This window comes from Osmerus eperlanus, chromosome 11, assembly GCF_963692335.1.
Source record: "Osmerus eperlanus chromosome 11, fOsmEpe2.1, whole genome shotgun sequence".
Lineage (NCBI taxonomy): Eukaryota > Metazoa > Chordata > Actinopteri > Osmeriformes > Osmeridae > Osmerus > Osmerus eperlanus.
Window position 1 is genome coordinate 722927 of NC_085028.1, and position 13650 is coordinate 736576.

At 43.8% G+C, this 13650-nt stretch overlaps 1 long non-coding RNA gene and 1 other non-coding gene across 2 annotated transcripts; both read left to right on the top strand.

The window, feature by feature from the left end:
- Nucleotides 1-11258: 11258 nt before the first annotated feature.
- On the top strand, nucleotides 11259-11331 carry trnav-cac (transfer RNA valine (anticodon CAC)). The gene has a single exon. It is a non-coding gene; the product is annotated as a tRNA-Val (tRNA).
- Nucleotides 11332-12822: 1491 nt separating this feature from the next.
- Nucleotides 12823-13398, top strand: LOC134028734 (uncharacterized). Its single transcript, XR_009931574.1, has 2 exons — nucleotides 12823-13007; nucleotides 13189-13398. It is a non-coding gene; the product is annotated as an uncharacterized LOC134028734 (long non-coding RNA).
- The last annotated feature ends 252 nt before the right edge of the window (nucleotides 13399-13650 follow it).

Genomic DNA, 13650 nt, shown 5'->3' on the forward strand with positions numbered 1-13650 from the left:
AGGGAGAGAATGTGCGGCAAACGTTTAGAGTGAGAGAAAGAATTTGTTCAGGCATGTTTTGTTCCCGCTGGCCCATATATATATTTAGGATCGATTGGATCAGGAGAGCGAGAGAGCGACAAATGAAAACAGTTGCAAACAGAACAAGAAACAATTGTAATTGCGCTTACCTGCCATTGGTCGAAGTCGAGGGAAAGACGCATTCTTGGCATGAGAGAGACAGACAGAGACAGAGACAGAGAGAGAGAGAGACAGAGAGAGAGAGAGAGAGAGAGAGAGAGAGAGAGAGAGAGAGAGAGAGAGAGAGAGAGCAACCTTCTGTCCTCCTCTGGTCCCTGTATATGTCCAGTCAGAGCTGTCCTGAACCACACATCTCAGCTCCACTCTCTCAGAGGCGAACACATCCAGCCATCCAGTCAGAAGCTCCAGGGATGGGGCTGGTGGTTCTAGAGTTAAGATAATAAATGTCACATGGACAGCAGGACACAGGAATCTTAATCATTTTCCAGATTGATAAATGATAAAGCGATAGATTCCAAGGTTCTAAGGAGTCAACAGCTGTTAACTGTCAACTGTCCAGTTTCCATACAGAAGAGATATCTTTATACCTAGTAATATATATATACATTCACTGTTGACCATTCTCCTTAGAAGTTGAGGCAAACTGACCATCCACATCCTCAAACACCGGACTGGCATCCATGGGCTCATAACTGCTCATCTGTAAATGTAACTGTGTTTCCTCTGTGTATATGTAAAAACCACTGTGATTTCCCACACTGACAATAAGACTTACATTTGTCTAACATAAGTCTTACAAAAACTTTGATCAGTGGTTTAAGCATCTTACTGACAGTGTGGGAAATGTACACAGTACCGTTTACATGTACACAGGGTGAATGTATTGTGCTATAACATGTATAGTAGGCCCACATAATGATTTAATTAGTATGTTGATACAAGAAAGTATGTATGTGGTACGTAATAAGATGGCTCAACAAAATAAGTCAAGTTGTGACCATCCTTGTCTGGCTCATAGAAACGACAAGAAGACGGGACATTTTCATGGTTTGCAGATGAGCAGTACTAAGTCTACAAATGTTGTTCAGATGTCTGTTGTCAATGTCAAGATAATATGTCTTGGTCAGAGTTGGCAAACTCTGATAGCGTACAAGAACTCTGGTCGTGTGAAGTATTGAAAAAGTATGTAAAACAATCTGTGTTCTTGATCTGAGGCAAAGGATCTGTTAAGAGAATACGTCCCATACTCTTGATCTGGGGAAAAGGATCTGATAACAGAGAGTATGGTTTTACAGATGCAGACCAGGGGTGAACCAAACAAGGAAAGGTATGTCTTTCTTTTAAAATGCACGTTTACAGCTGAAAACTTTAGTTGAACAGACATCTTATGTTGGTTTGAATTGTATTAAGTTGAATTGTAACTGTATTAAGTTTTGTGTTGGGCTTTTCTCTTTTGAACAGAGATCTTAGTGGGACTTTTATTTTGGTTTGAATTGTAACTGTATTAAGTTTTGTTTTGGGCTTTTCTTAAGACCAAGCACAGTAGGTGGGCGGTCATAATGTATCAGGGTCACAGGCTTTATGCGAGAGACCAACTTTTAAGGGTAAAGTGGTTTTAAACAAGTTAGGGATACTTTGACAATGTAAAGGGGCAATAGGCTTTTAACTGACAAGCTTGGCATTTAATTATCAGCGAGGGACACAATCAAATACTAAGGGAAAGATATAGACTGGCAGTTTATGAATTAACTCGTCCCTTTTAAGCACGAATTGTGGTTATTTTGTTACTTATGGAGTTGAGGAAATTATTGTATGCGCGTTCCCAAAGAGTTGGGTCTTTGTAGGCGCGTCCCATGATCGAGCGCCGGAGGGCGAGGATAGTTTGGCTTGAAAAAGGCCATATTTGTAGTTCACTACCACATGATATTGTAGTTCTTTTATTCTTCAATATTGTGACCGTTTTACAGTGCTATGAGATTGTGCGACTGTTTTATAGTGCCATGTGATTTTGTGACTATATTCTAAAGTGCTGTGTGATTCTTGCTGCAGTAAATCATAAGAGCCTACCGTTATGAGATTTGTTACAGATACTTTGTAATTCAGTATGGGTAATCTAGCTTTCAGTACAGGAGCGATAGAGACGTTGTTAGTCCAGCCCGATATATGATTTGATTTACATGGAATTCAAGCAGTGTCAAGCATTGAGAGATGGCATGCTTGGATTAATCATGACCCGAGACATTGTTTTCCGCTGGAGTGAACGTTTGATAAAAAATATATATAGGAGAGTTTAAAAGCGGTTTTGAAAGACAAGGAAACAAGTCGGACGTGTAAACAATTTGTCAGCTGACCAATGTTTATGATATGGTTAACTGAAGCTACGAGACGACGTGGCATTGTCTATCTTGAGAAAATACAATCAGATCAAGCTAAAACGGATTCTGATAGAGAAGCAAGAAATGACCCGGAGCGTCTTGAGACAGAGAAAAGATGATCAGACTGAACAAAGTCATAAAGTGAGGGAACTCAAGACATTGCTCGAACATGTTAACATGAAGTTGCTTGAACAGACTAACAGTGCCAAAACTAATTGTGAGAAGTCAGTAGTTGTGAAACAGGCTGAAGGTAGCGCTAATTCTCAAGGGAAACAAGAGAGTCTACCAAAGATTTGTAGCCTATTTACCTACAATGAAGATGATGTTGTTGCTATAGCTGTGGCTATGCAGAGGAGAGCCAGAGACAGGGAAAATGCATTATTAGGGGAAGCAGCGGGTCAGGTGCAGCCAGAACAGAACCTACAAGAGAAGGTTTATATCACAGCAAAACATGATGGGTGAGGTTAACCAGGAAGGCCTGTCAGTTGAACCCCCAGGTATCAATGAACCCTATGTGTGCATATCCAGGTCCTGATGTATGACAGCCTATGTACCTTTATCGCCCATGGTCAGTGACTGAGCTGAGGGAGCTAGGAAAGGGATTTCCTGACATGAGAGGACTCAGCAACATTTCTAAGAGATTTGCAAATATAGCTATCAATGCCAACATACCTACTTTTATTGATTTGAATCAAGTCTTAGAGGGTGAACTCCAGACCGGTATGTTGAGAAAACTTAAAGCATAGGTTTCTGATGGTGTTTAATGGCAGTAATACTGGAGGGGTGTTGCTTGACTGGAGCAAAGTGTATGATCGCAAACAGAAAAGATGAGGATCCTACAGATTATCTGGAAAGACTTACTAGGATTTTTGAAAAACATTCTGGTTTTACAGCAGCTGCATCCCCATGCCACTTTGTCATGTGTTCATATGTGGATTGCTTTCTGAACTCCAGGTAGAAGTTAAGAAACAGGTTCTACATTGGGAGAACAAAACTGTTGATATGATTATGGATTATGTCAAACATAATTGTACATTGATGCAGGAGAATGCAGAAAAGAAAGTTGAGAAATTAATGACATTGCAAATGAATGTCTTACAGAAAGAAAATAATATGTTTAAAGGAAAAATGAGAGCCAGGGGCAGGCAGCAAGGGGAGTAAGAGATAGACAGGGATATGTGCATACTCTGTAAACAGATACGCCACAGGGCAGGCTATTGTCACAGTATACAGAAATAGTCAGTACCCTTCAGTCATATACTCCATACTACTGCACTCAACCCCTCCCGTTTTCTTCAGAACGAAGAGCTTGCTGTGGCCTGCTCAAGGACACTCAGACAGTAAACAGCCACCATCAAAAATAATAATAATCAAGAATAGGGGAGGCAGAGAGCTCCTCTTTTTTCAAGTAAGACACAGAGCTACTAGGTTAGCCAGTTCAACAGTACACAGTACCCAAATCAATGAGATGATAGTGGTAGTTTCTGGGGTTCCTGTGGACACAACTGTCAGTTAGCTCTTATGGGTGGATAGATGGATCTTTGAAAGATGAACATGTATTTCTTTCAACTATGTAAAAGTAAGTAACAAGTAAATCTGTTGGAAAGGAATTTGTTGTGCAAACTGAACCGAAATGAAATGCACTACTGACTTTTTCTTATCTATTCCTTAGGATAAAGAACACTTGGCCTAGCAATCCCATACACATCCCCCAGCAGTGGAATGCAGAGATTTTAGCGACCGCAGATGTGGCCTTGCTAGAAGCTGGGCCTGAGCTACTGTGGTCCACACACGCTTATCATATTGGGCGCATTAAGAATGCTACCCCAGTTGTTATCATTGTTTGTAGTACGACTCTTGAGAACCGTACCTCAGTATGCTAGTAATAGAGAAGTAGGGAAAGGTATTGTCCCAGTTATTAATGCTTTGTTGAAACAAGGAGTCGTAGGTAGACTTTAGGTCAATTTGATCCTTTAATGCTAATAAAATACTTGGAAGTTTATTATGGGTTTATAAGCAGGTAATGCCTGTGTTATACATCCTGTTGTGCCTAACCCTGTTACGATACTTAGCAAGTAACCCTGTTACTTTCTAGCTCTGTGAATGACTATTGTTTGCTTTCTTTTCTGTTACCATTGCAGAAGAGAGCCAGTATCTGTTTGCATTCACGTTTCGCCAGGTCCACTATACATTTCAGTTCTACCACAGGGGTACACCGAATCACCTACGTTGTTTAGTCAAGCATTACGAGAGGACCTCCAGGATGTCACATTAGCAGCCGGCTCTACTCTGGTGCAGTATATTAATGACCTTTTTGATATGTTCTAAGAATCTTGCCTCCTGCCAACAGGACACTATTGCTGGGCTACAGGCACTGGCTGAGAAGGGCCACAGGGCCTCAAAGGCAAAACTGCAGTTATGGTCTTAGGAGGTCAAGTATCTGGGCCATACACTCAAAGGTACAGAGCATCTATTGACGCCTGATAGAGTGGAGGCCATCCGATGGATACCGAAGCCTAGAACACCAAAACAACTCAAGTCTTTTTCTAGGTTCAGCCGGGTATTGTCGTTAGTAGATCCTTGATTATGCTGTGTTGGCTAGACCTATCCTTGACTTAAGGAAGGAGACTGATACTCATTTGTTGTGGAAAACTGAAGCTGATAAATCATTTGTATCTCTCAAGCAGGCCTGGGCCCAGGCGCCAGCTCTCGGTCTGCCAGACTACACCAGGGTGTACTGACCCAGCAGTATGGTAATCTTAAGAGGCCTATTGCCTATGTGAGTTCTTCTTTAGATACTGTGGCAGCAGGTTTCCCCCCGTGCTTACGAGCAGTCTGTGCTGCGGCAACATGTGTGTAAGCAACTTCAGATATAGTGCTGGGGTCGCCCTTGGCAGTGATGGTTCCTCATGCAGTAAGTGCTTTTCTGTTACGCACCAAAACTCAACACCTGTCAGCCACTAGAGCTACAAAGTATGAACTGTAATTGTTGACTAAAAGTAACATTACAATCCATAGATGCTCCCCATTGAATCCAGATTCATTGTTGCCCAACCCTGATGATGGTGAACCACATGACTGTGAGATGGTTGTCGATAAAGTGCTAACACCCAGACCTGATATGTTTGACAAACCTATGGATAATGCTGAACTTGTGTTGTACGTAGATGGATCTTTGTCCCGAGAATGGGATGGCTCTCTAAACTCCGGATATGCGGTCTGCACGGACAGTGAGACATTCAAATCTGGTAAACTGTCTCCACAATGCACTGCACAGCAGGCAGAGTTTTGCTTTGACAAGGGCATGTTGTTTGTCAGAAGGCAAGGTCGTAAATATTCACACTGATTCAAGGTATGGATTTGGAGTTACTTACGATTTTGGTGCCATATGGCGAGAAAGAGGTTTCATTAACTCCTCAGGTGGAGCAATCAAGAATGGAAAGATGATTGATAATTTGTTGTCTGCAATACTACTACAGAGAAAGCTAGCTATTGTTACTAAGTGTGAGGCTCATACTAACAATACAGATGATGTTTCAAGAGGAAATGCTAGAGCTGATTTAGCAGCAAAGGCTGCGGCCAACTCCTCTGATGTGTCCCAGGTCTCTATTTGTTTGTGTCTCAGCAACCGGAAACACGCACTCCCTCTCTTCATGTTGTGGCGGACCTTTGAGCCGCTGCTGATAACACTGAGAGGGATGATTGGTTATCTGTTGGCTGTGCGAAAGATTCCATGTGCATTGTTCCCTTGGTTGGCTCGCATGGCGCACGGATGTGCCCATACGAGCAAGGGGGGTATGGTCTCAATAGTAAATACAGATTGGTTTGCACCTGTTTTTTTTCCACAAAGGCTTAGCAACATTGTGCTCAGTGTCATATTTACCAGCAGCATAATCCCGAAAAGGGACCAAAGAGAAGATCCCACCCACCACCAAGTGGTCCTTTTATTAATTTACAAAATGTTGTACAACAACAAGTGTTGTAATTTTGAGTATGTACTTGTAATTGTTGACATGATCTCGAAATGGGTAGAAGCCTATCCATGTCGGAAAGTTGATGCTACCACGATAGCCAAGATTCTTATTATTAGAGATGTGATCTGTAGATATGGGATCCTCACAAGACTGTCCAGTGATAGAGGTTCACATTTCACGGGTCAAATTGTTCAGGAACTTTGTAAAGCGCTCCAGATCAACCAGCATTTTCACTGTCCCTACCACCCACAGTCTGCAGGGGCAGTGGAGAGGCAAAATGGAACTTTGAAAAACAAACTAGCCAAGATATGTGAAGAGACTGGCCTAAAATGGCCTGATGCCCTCCCACTAGCTCATATGGCCATGAGCCCAGAGGAGGAATGGACTTTCCCCACACAAGATAGTTTTAGGGAGACCAATGAAATTGCCTGTCTCTCCCCCACTATCATTGAAACAGATGGATATCCACCAGATGGATGATACAATGTTAAACTTTTGTTTTGCCCTAACTAGAGCAACCAGGGTTGTGCATTCACAGGTGAAAGCTGCCCGCTGGGGAGCCATGTCATCCCTATCAACCGGGAGACTATGTGAAAGTGCACAAACGGAGGACTGCCCTCTCACCAAGATGGACCGGTCCATACCTGGTTTTCTCTTGGTGACTCACACAGCTGTAAAAGTGGAAGGTCGTCCGACATGGATTCATGCAACGGAGTGCAAAATGGCCCCTCCACCGAACAACACGGTGGAGGGTCCCAACGGAGAGCCAGGGGCCGGTGGAGGAGCAGGTGCACCTCCAAATGGTGCCTGCTCCAACTTGTCATTTGTCTCATCCCCACTGGGTTACTCCTCCAGGAGTACACCAAGGGGGGTGGAGACCCGTTTGCAGCGGCTGATCCGGGAGCAGGCTCCAGTCCAGCTGACCGATTTGAGCCAAAACCAGGATCCCGCCATCCAGCACTCCAATCCAGGGGCGCTGAGAAGGAGGTCCCAAAGAGCACCCACCCGGAGGTGTTGAAGACGTCGAAAGGTGAGTCACATGAGGAGAAAGCCAGAGAGGGGCTTCTGTTGCTACCATGCCTCTCTCCCCCATGTGTGATTCATGAAGCAGATGACAGCACCCAGACGGGAAACCAGAGAGAGGAGCCTGGAGAGGGGAAGACACTTTCAGTCTTCCTCCGGCCTCTACATGAAGCAGATGACAGCACCCAGAATGGGGTGGGAACGAGAGGATACTGTGGCGGAGGCCCTCGGTTGTTTCAAGGAAACCGAGGCCGCTGCCGGAGCTACGATGAGAGATGAGATCCAGACATACTGACGCACACACCTGACAGACATATACTGATACTGGACGCACGAGTCCACAGACATCGCATACATGAGCCACACCGAGAGTCACTATTGCACGCTCCCAATTATACTGATGTGAACATTGAGATTCATCATAAAGCACACATGAAGAACAATCTGTGCAACAACACCTTTCCGTGGACGGGAAAAAATGACTGGACGCAGCATTAGAGGGGACAGACCTTGCAGGGTTTGTGGTTAGAGTCCCAAGCATTCTGGAGGTTATCCAGGGATATCTGTCCCTCTGTCAATGGCTGATATGTGTAAGGTCAAGAAGTGGCCTTGTGTAGGGTTGGATGTAACAAATGTGACTGTTCTGTCGAACAAGTCAGTCATCTCTTGAATATGCCCCACCTGCATTGTTTTGTGTATGGCATAGTGGTACAGTGAGAGTGAAAAAAATACATGCAAGGATACGGTTTCTATGTATGCTCACACTCTACTGGATGATTTGTAAGTTCAATTGTATCTGAGTTCAATGTTACTTGTCCTGTATACCATTTGGGCGTGTGACATAAATTCCTGATGTTGCTGACTATGCTATTCCTACACTTTTAGCATACTACAGAAGATGTAGTATATGGTTGATTAAATGTTTAAATAATTATGGGAAGGTATTTGGTAAAAATACATGTAACCACACTGTGGTATGTATGCTAACAGCCTGTTGCATGATTTGCCTGTTGCAGATGGACCTGTAAGTATAAGGTCATCACCATTTTGGTCTCGTCGTGCAGCTAACAATGGCACCATGTGGGTATGTGTTAAGAGTGCTTATTATTTCCTGCCGGCCGTCTGGTCAGGAACGTGTTACCTTGGGTTTATTGTAGGAGCCCTCAGACCTGTAGATGGGTTGCCCCTGCACCCCTTTCCCAAACATTGGTGGCACCCGCCACAAGAGAATTATTATTAATGCAGATGCTAAGAATCTGGGATCACATCACGTGGATTCAATAGTACTCAGTCACTTTTCACGTTTTCAGTTGCCATTCTCCCTGTGTATGGTGTTATCACTGCCTTTAGAGATATTAGGAGCTTAGCAGTAGGGTTGGAGTCCATTGGTAATGAGACAGCCGACGCCTTAACTGCAGTTGCGTCTGAGATGAAGGCCATGAGGCAGGTAGTGCTCCAGAACCGTATGGCACTGGATTATCTGTTGTCAGCTCAGGGAGGTAGCTGTGCTGTGATAGGTCATGACTGTTGTACTTTTATCCACGATGAATCTGCTAATATCACAAGTATGGCTGCTTACATTAAAACATAATGTCAGCTTTGGGGGAACCTGAAGCTAGGAATTGTGCTGACTGACCTCCTCTGTTCGGGGTTTCTTTTTCGACTATCATTCAAATAGGAATCACTGGATTGGGCATGTTAATCGTTGTTGTGCTGATTGTGGTTTGCGCTTGGAAGATGTGTACTGCCTGCTGTGTACAGTGCTGTGCAGTAGGTTTTCGTAAGGCTGCCAGTAAGATTATGGTAGCCCAAATCAAGCCACAGACAAAAGCAAGCAAGACTGATGCTAACTTTATTGCCCTGGGAATGACTGAAATGTCTGATATGTAATCTCAAGTACCAAGTGACTATTTTGCCAATGTAATAAAGATGGCCATTTGCCTCCTTCTATTTTCCAACTGATATACAATGCTGTATGCAATGTGAATAGATCTGTCCTTGACCACAGATCAGTTAACAATAATTAAAGATGGTTACTTTATTACTTTTTATACTGTTTGAAATACTCTGAATTTAATGAACAGTGTTTGACCTATACCCTGATGTGTTGAGCTCACGAGAGCATGACCAGTGGGTATGTCCAGCAGAGAAATATGCCTATGTTTCTAGAACTATTGATAAACTAAGCAAAAAGCTATTCACTTCATTGACTTTGTACTTTTTCACCTGATTGGGTACTACCTAATACTTCTTCAAATCCTATAATCATGTATGCTGTGCTGAGTAGTAACAGATAAAGTATTGTTTGATTGTTAAGGTTTTGAAATGTTATGAAACTTGTGAAATGTCAGGCACTACAGCAGGCCCCAGATAAACAGTTGATAAATGTTTGTTGTGTTGACGTTAAACGTCAAAAGGGGGGACTGTGGAAGAAATTGGGATTTCCTGTGTGCTTACATTATTCACTAATCAATAGAACTAGTCATTGGATACTAGTTAGTACGTTCTCATGTAAGCTTGCTATTAATAAGAGTATATTGTGTCTATGTGTCAGGGTTAATAGATGTTCGGGGTCAGGAGAAAGTACTGGCTAAACGTTCCTTGTCATGACTACAAGGAGAGCTCCAACTATGAACTCTCTAGTCTGAGAGTTGTCATGTGTTGGGAGCAGTGAATCTCTTTCTCTGAGACTGTTGAAACGTCATTACTGCCTGACTGTCACAATCTATGTTTACATTCTTGTGCCCTATAAAAGATGGTCCTCCGGCTTTCGGAGCGGGGAGAGACATGATTGAGACCTAAGCCTGGTGTTGTGTGGTCATTTATTGTCAGAGGTCTGGTTTTCTCTCCCAATCTGCAGATTGATAATACTTATTAAAATCCAGAACTCAACTGAACTTAGTCACTCCGTTTATGAAGAGACGGACAAAACACTTTCTTCATCACCATCCCCCACACCCCCAGCCCCTTACACACACAAAATAACCTAACGCAGACACTGCGGTGGGTCACAATGACCTGAGGGCAGCGCGAGTGTTCCTCCTAGTTTTAACTGTTGATATTATGTGATATACCCCTCCCCTACATATCTACATTTTTGTATTAGGAAGAGTCGCACCGACACGGCGGTGGCAGGGTTAATACAAAAATTATAATTATTTTTTTTTATTAGGTAAAAGTATCGCTACACGACAGTGGGTCACAATGACCCGAAGGTAGCACAAGGGGTAGGTATAGTTATCGCAACACGACGATGGGTCACAATGACCCGAAGGTAGCACAAGGGGTAGGTATAGTTATCGCAACACGACGATGGGTCACAATGACCCGAAGGTAGCACAAGGGTTACGCCGTTCCGTTGTTTCTACCAGTCGGTAGAATCCTGTTCAGCAAGATTACCATGAATGTCATGGGCCAAGGACCTTTGTTACTTCTGAGACCTTCAGACCAGTCATTCGCGATCCTGGTCCCACCTGCCCTGCATGTTTGAGATGTTTCCCTGCTCCAACACACCCGATTCAAATAAGTGGGTCGTTATGTAGCTCTCTAGAAGCCTGGTAACGAACATGCATTTGAATCAGGTGTGTTGGAGCCAAGAAACCTCTAAAAACATGCAGGACAGGGGTTCCCTGAGGACAGGGTTAAGAACCACTGATCTAAAGCATGCTGGCCTGAGGACAAGGGTTGAGAACCACTGCCTTACGAGCACTGCCGTCTCAGTGCCCGCTGGCTTGTTGAAGAACCATATCAACTGGTTCATGAGCCCAAATGCCCATTTGACATGATAAAGGCGTGTCCTCGTTCTGTGTCCTTGTTTGTGTGTGTGTGGGTGTGCAGTGAGATCCTAGTTGTTGGCTAGGAAGAAGTTTCCGTAGTGTAGTGGTTATCACGTTCGCCTCACACGCGAAAGGTCCCCGGTTCGACACCGGGCGGAAACATGTCCCCTTTTATCAGCAGTCTCGTAAATAATTGATGCATTGTCGACAGTTACGAGTTTGTTGGAGTACCCTGGTGCCACATGCTCCGTCGTTTTCTGTAGAGCTTGGTAAGGGTCCAATCAGGTCTAACGCATGCAGAGCAGAGAAACCTGAGGTCCAGGGGCCTCATTTATCAACCGTTCGTACGCACTAAAATGTGCGTAAACCGTGCGTACGAATGAATCCACGCAAAAGTAGCGATTTATCATGCCAAGAGATTTCTTGGAAGTGTGCGTAAATCTAAGAATGGTCAATACTATGCGTAGCTGAGTACGAACAATTCCAAGTGGTGAAACAAGGCAATTGCATCGTGAACACGGGAACTATATAGGCCTATAAGATTGAAATCAATAATGAAAGCATTTTGCAAGGATTTCCATGAAATAAAATAAAAAAATCATGAAATATTGTAATGATATAGCCTAATTGAACACCATAAGGGGAGTTGTTAATATTGTCGAATTGATGTAATGTAGTGTAATGTTACAATATTCTTGTGGACCACTATAAAAGACAGTCAATTAACACGGAATATCTAAGAGAAGATGGCAGATCTAGCTGTGTTGGAAGATTTAGCACACGCCGCATTTCGCCGAGAGCGCATTTTCAGAGACAGATATGACTTCTTTGCAGAAAGTAATGAGTGGCTCATTAGTAGATATCGTTTCCCTAAACCCATTTTAGTGGAATTATGCGAGGATCTAAGACCAACTCTACAAAGACCAACAAGGAGAACGAATGCCATTCCAGTGCACATTCAGGTGCCATCCACCTTGGGTATCTTGGCGACGGGCACTTTTCAGCGTGAGCTTGCTGATCGGTCTGGCATCTCACAACCCTCCATCAGCCTAACGATGCCTGCTGTTTTAAATGCAATAATCAGTAGATCCCGTCAGTACATACTTTTCCCATATACAGTAGCACAACAGGTAGAAGTCAAACAAGGCTTCTTTGCGGTCGACGGCTTCCCAAACACAATTGGAGCGGTGGACTGCACCCACATTGCAATTAAAGCACCATCCCTGAACGAGTTCAATTACGTGAACAGAAAAGGCTTCCACTCAATTAATGTGCAAATCATCTCGGATGCGCAAAATAACTTGTTGAATGAGATGGCCGGGGGGAACGCACGACTCATTCATTTTGCAGAACAGCAACGTTGGCCTTCGCTTAGAGGAGGGAGCTGTTCAGGATGGATGGCTTATTGGTATGTATTGCCCAGGCATCAAGTACTTGCCATTAGTGTATTCTATTTACCTATTGGTTTCCCTGTAGGAGACAGAGGTTATCCATTGAAACCGTGGCTGATGACTCCTTTGACCAATCCTGTGACGGCACAGGAGAGAGCCTATAATGCTGCACACAGTCGCACAAGGTCGATCGTGGAGCACACAATAGGAACTCTGACAGGCCGGTGGCTCTGTTTGTCATCTGCTGGGGGTGCTTTGCAGTATACACCGGAAAAGGCTTGCAACATAGTCATGGCCTGTTGTGTACTACATAACATGGCCATCAAGCATGGCATTCCACTTGTTCAGGAAGACCAACCTGACGAAACGATACCAGACGCACCACCTTTCCAACCTCCAAATGCCTTGGCAGTTCAAAGGAGGATGGAGATTATTCAACGTTTTCGAGTAAGTACCTCCCCAAGAAGAGAACAGCCCACATGCCTTCAGCTCATTTATTTAACATTTGAATGGCACAGTTAACCAGTTGTTGTAGGGATTTGTTAATGTCATTGAGTGCAGTGCAGATGCCAGTTAATTTCTCATTTATATCTTTGATGGAATTGATGATTTCGTCTTGTTTTTGTAGGACTGAGTCTGTCAGGACCCTTGGTTCACGGCTTGATGTGGCGCGGGAGCGTGGCGCCTCACTGTGGGTCGCAGCGGGGGGAATAATTGCCTCTCCCAGGATGACTCCGGAACTGTCTCCACTCACTGCAATTTATGGAATTATTTGATTACTGCATCAGAGCAGATTATAATTTCCTGTCAAATAAAGTGGTGACCACAATATTGACAACACTGTTGAAAATCAAATTATTCTACTTACCTTCAACCTGACCACGAGTAGACACCGGTGAATTGGACACGGTAGGACCTGCGACTAGGTCACTGTCTCCACCTGACACAATTCCAGACAGCGATGTTTCTCCAATAATTGCTGCAATTCTTAATTGCATGGGAGAAACGCTCGTCTCAACTTGTCCACCTCCAGTTGCAGCAATGTCTCGCCTGTGTGCGGCTACGGCCTTTTTTGCCCCACTTTTTTTTT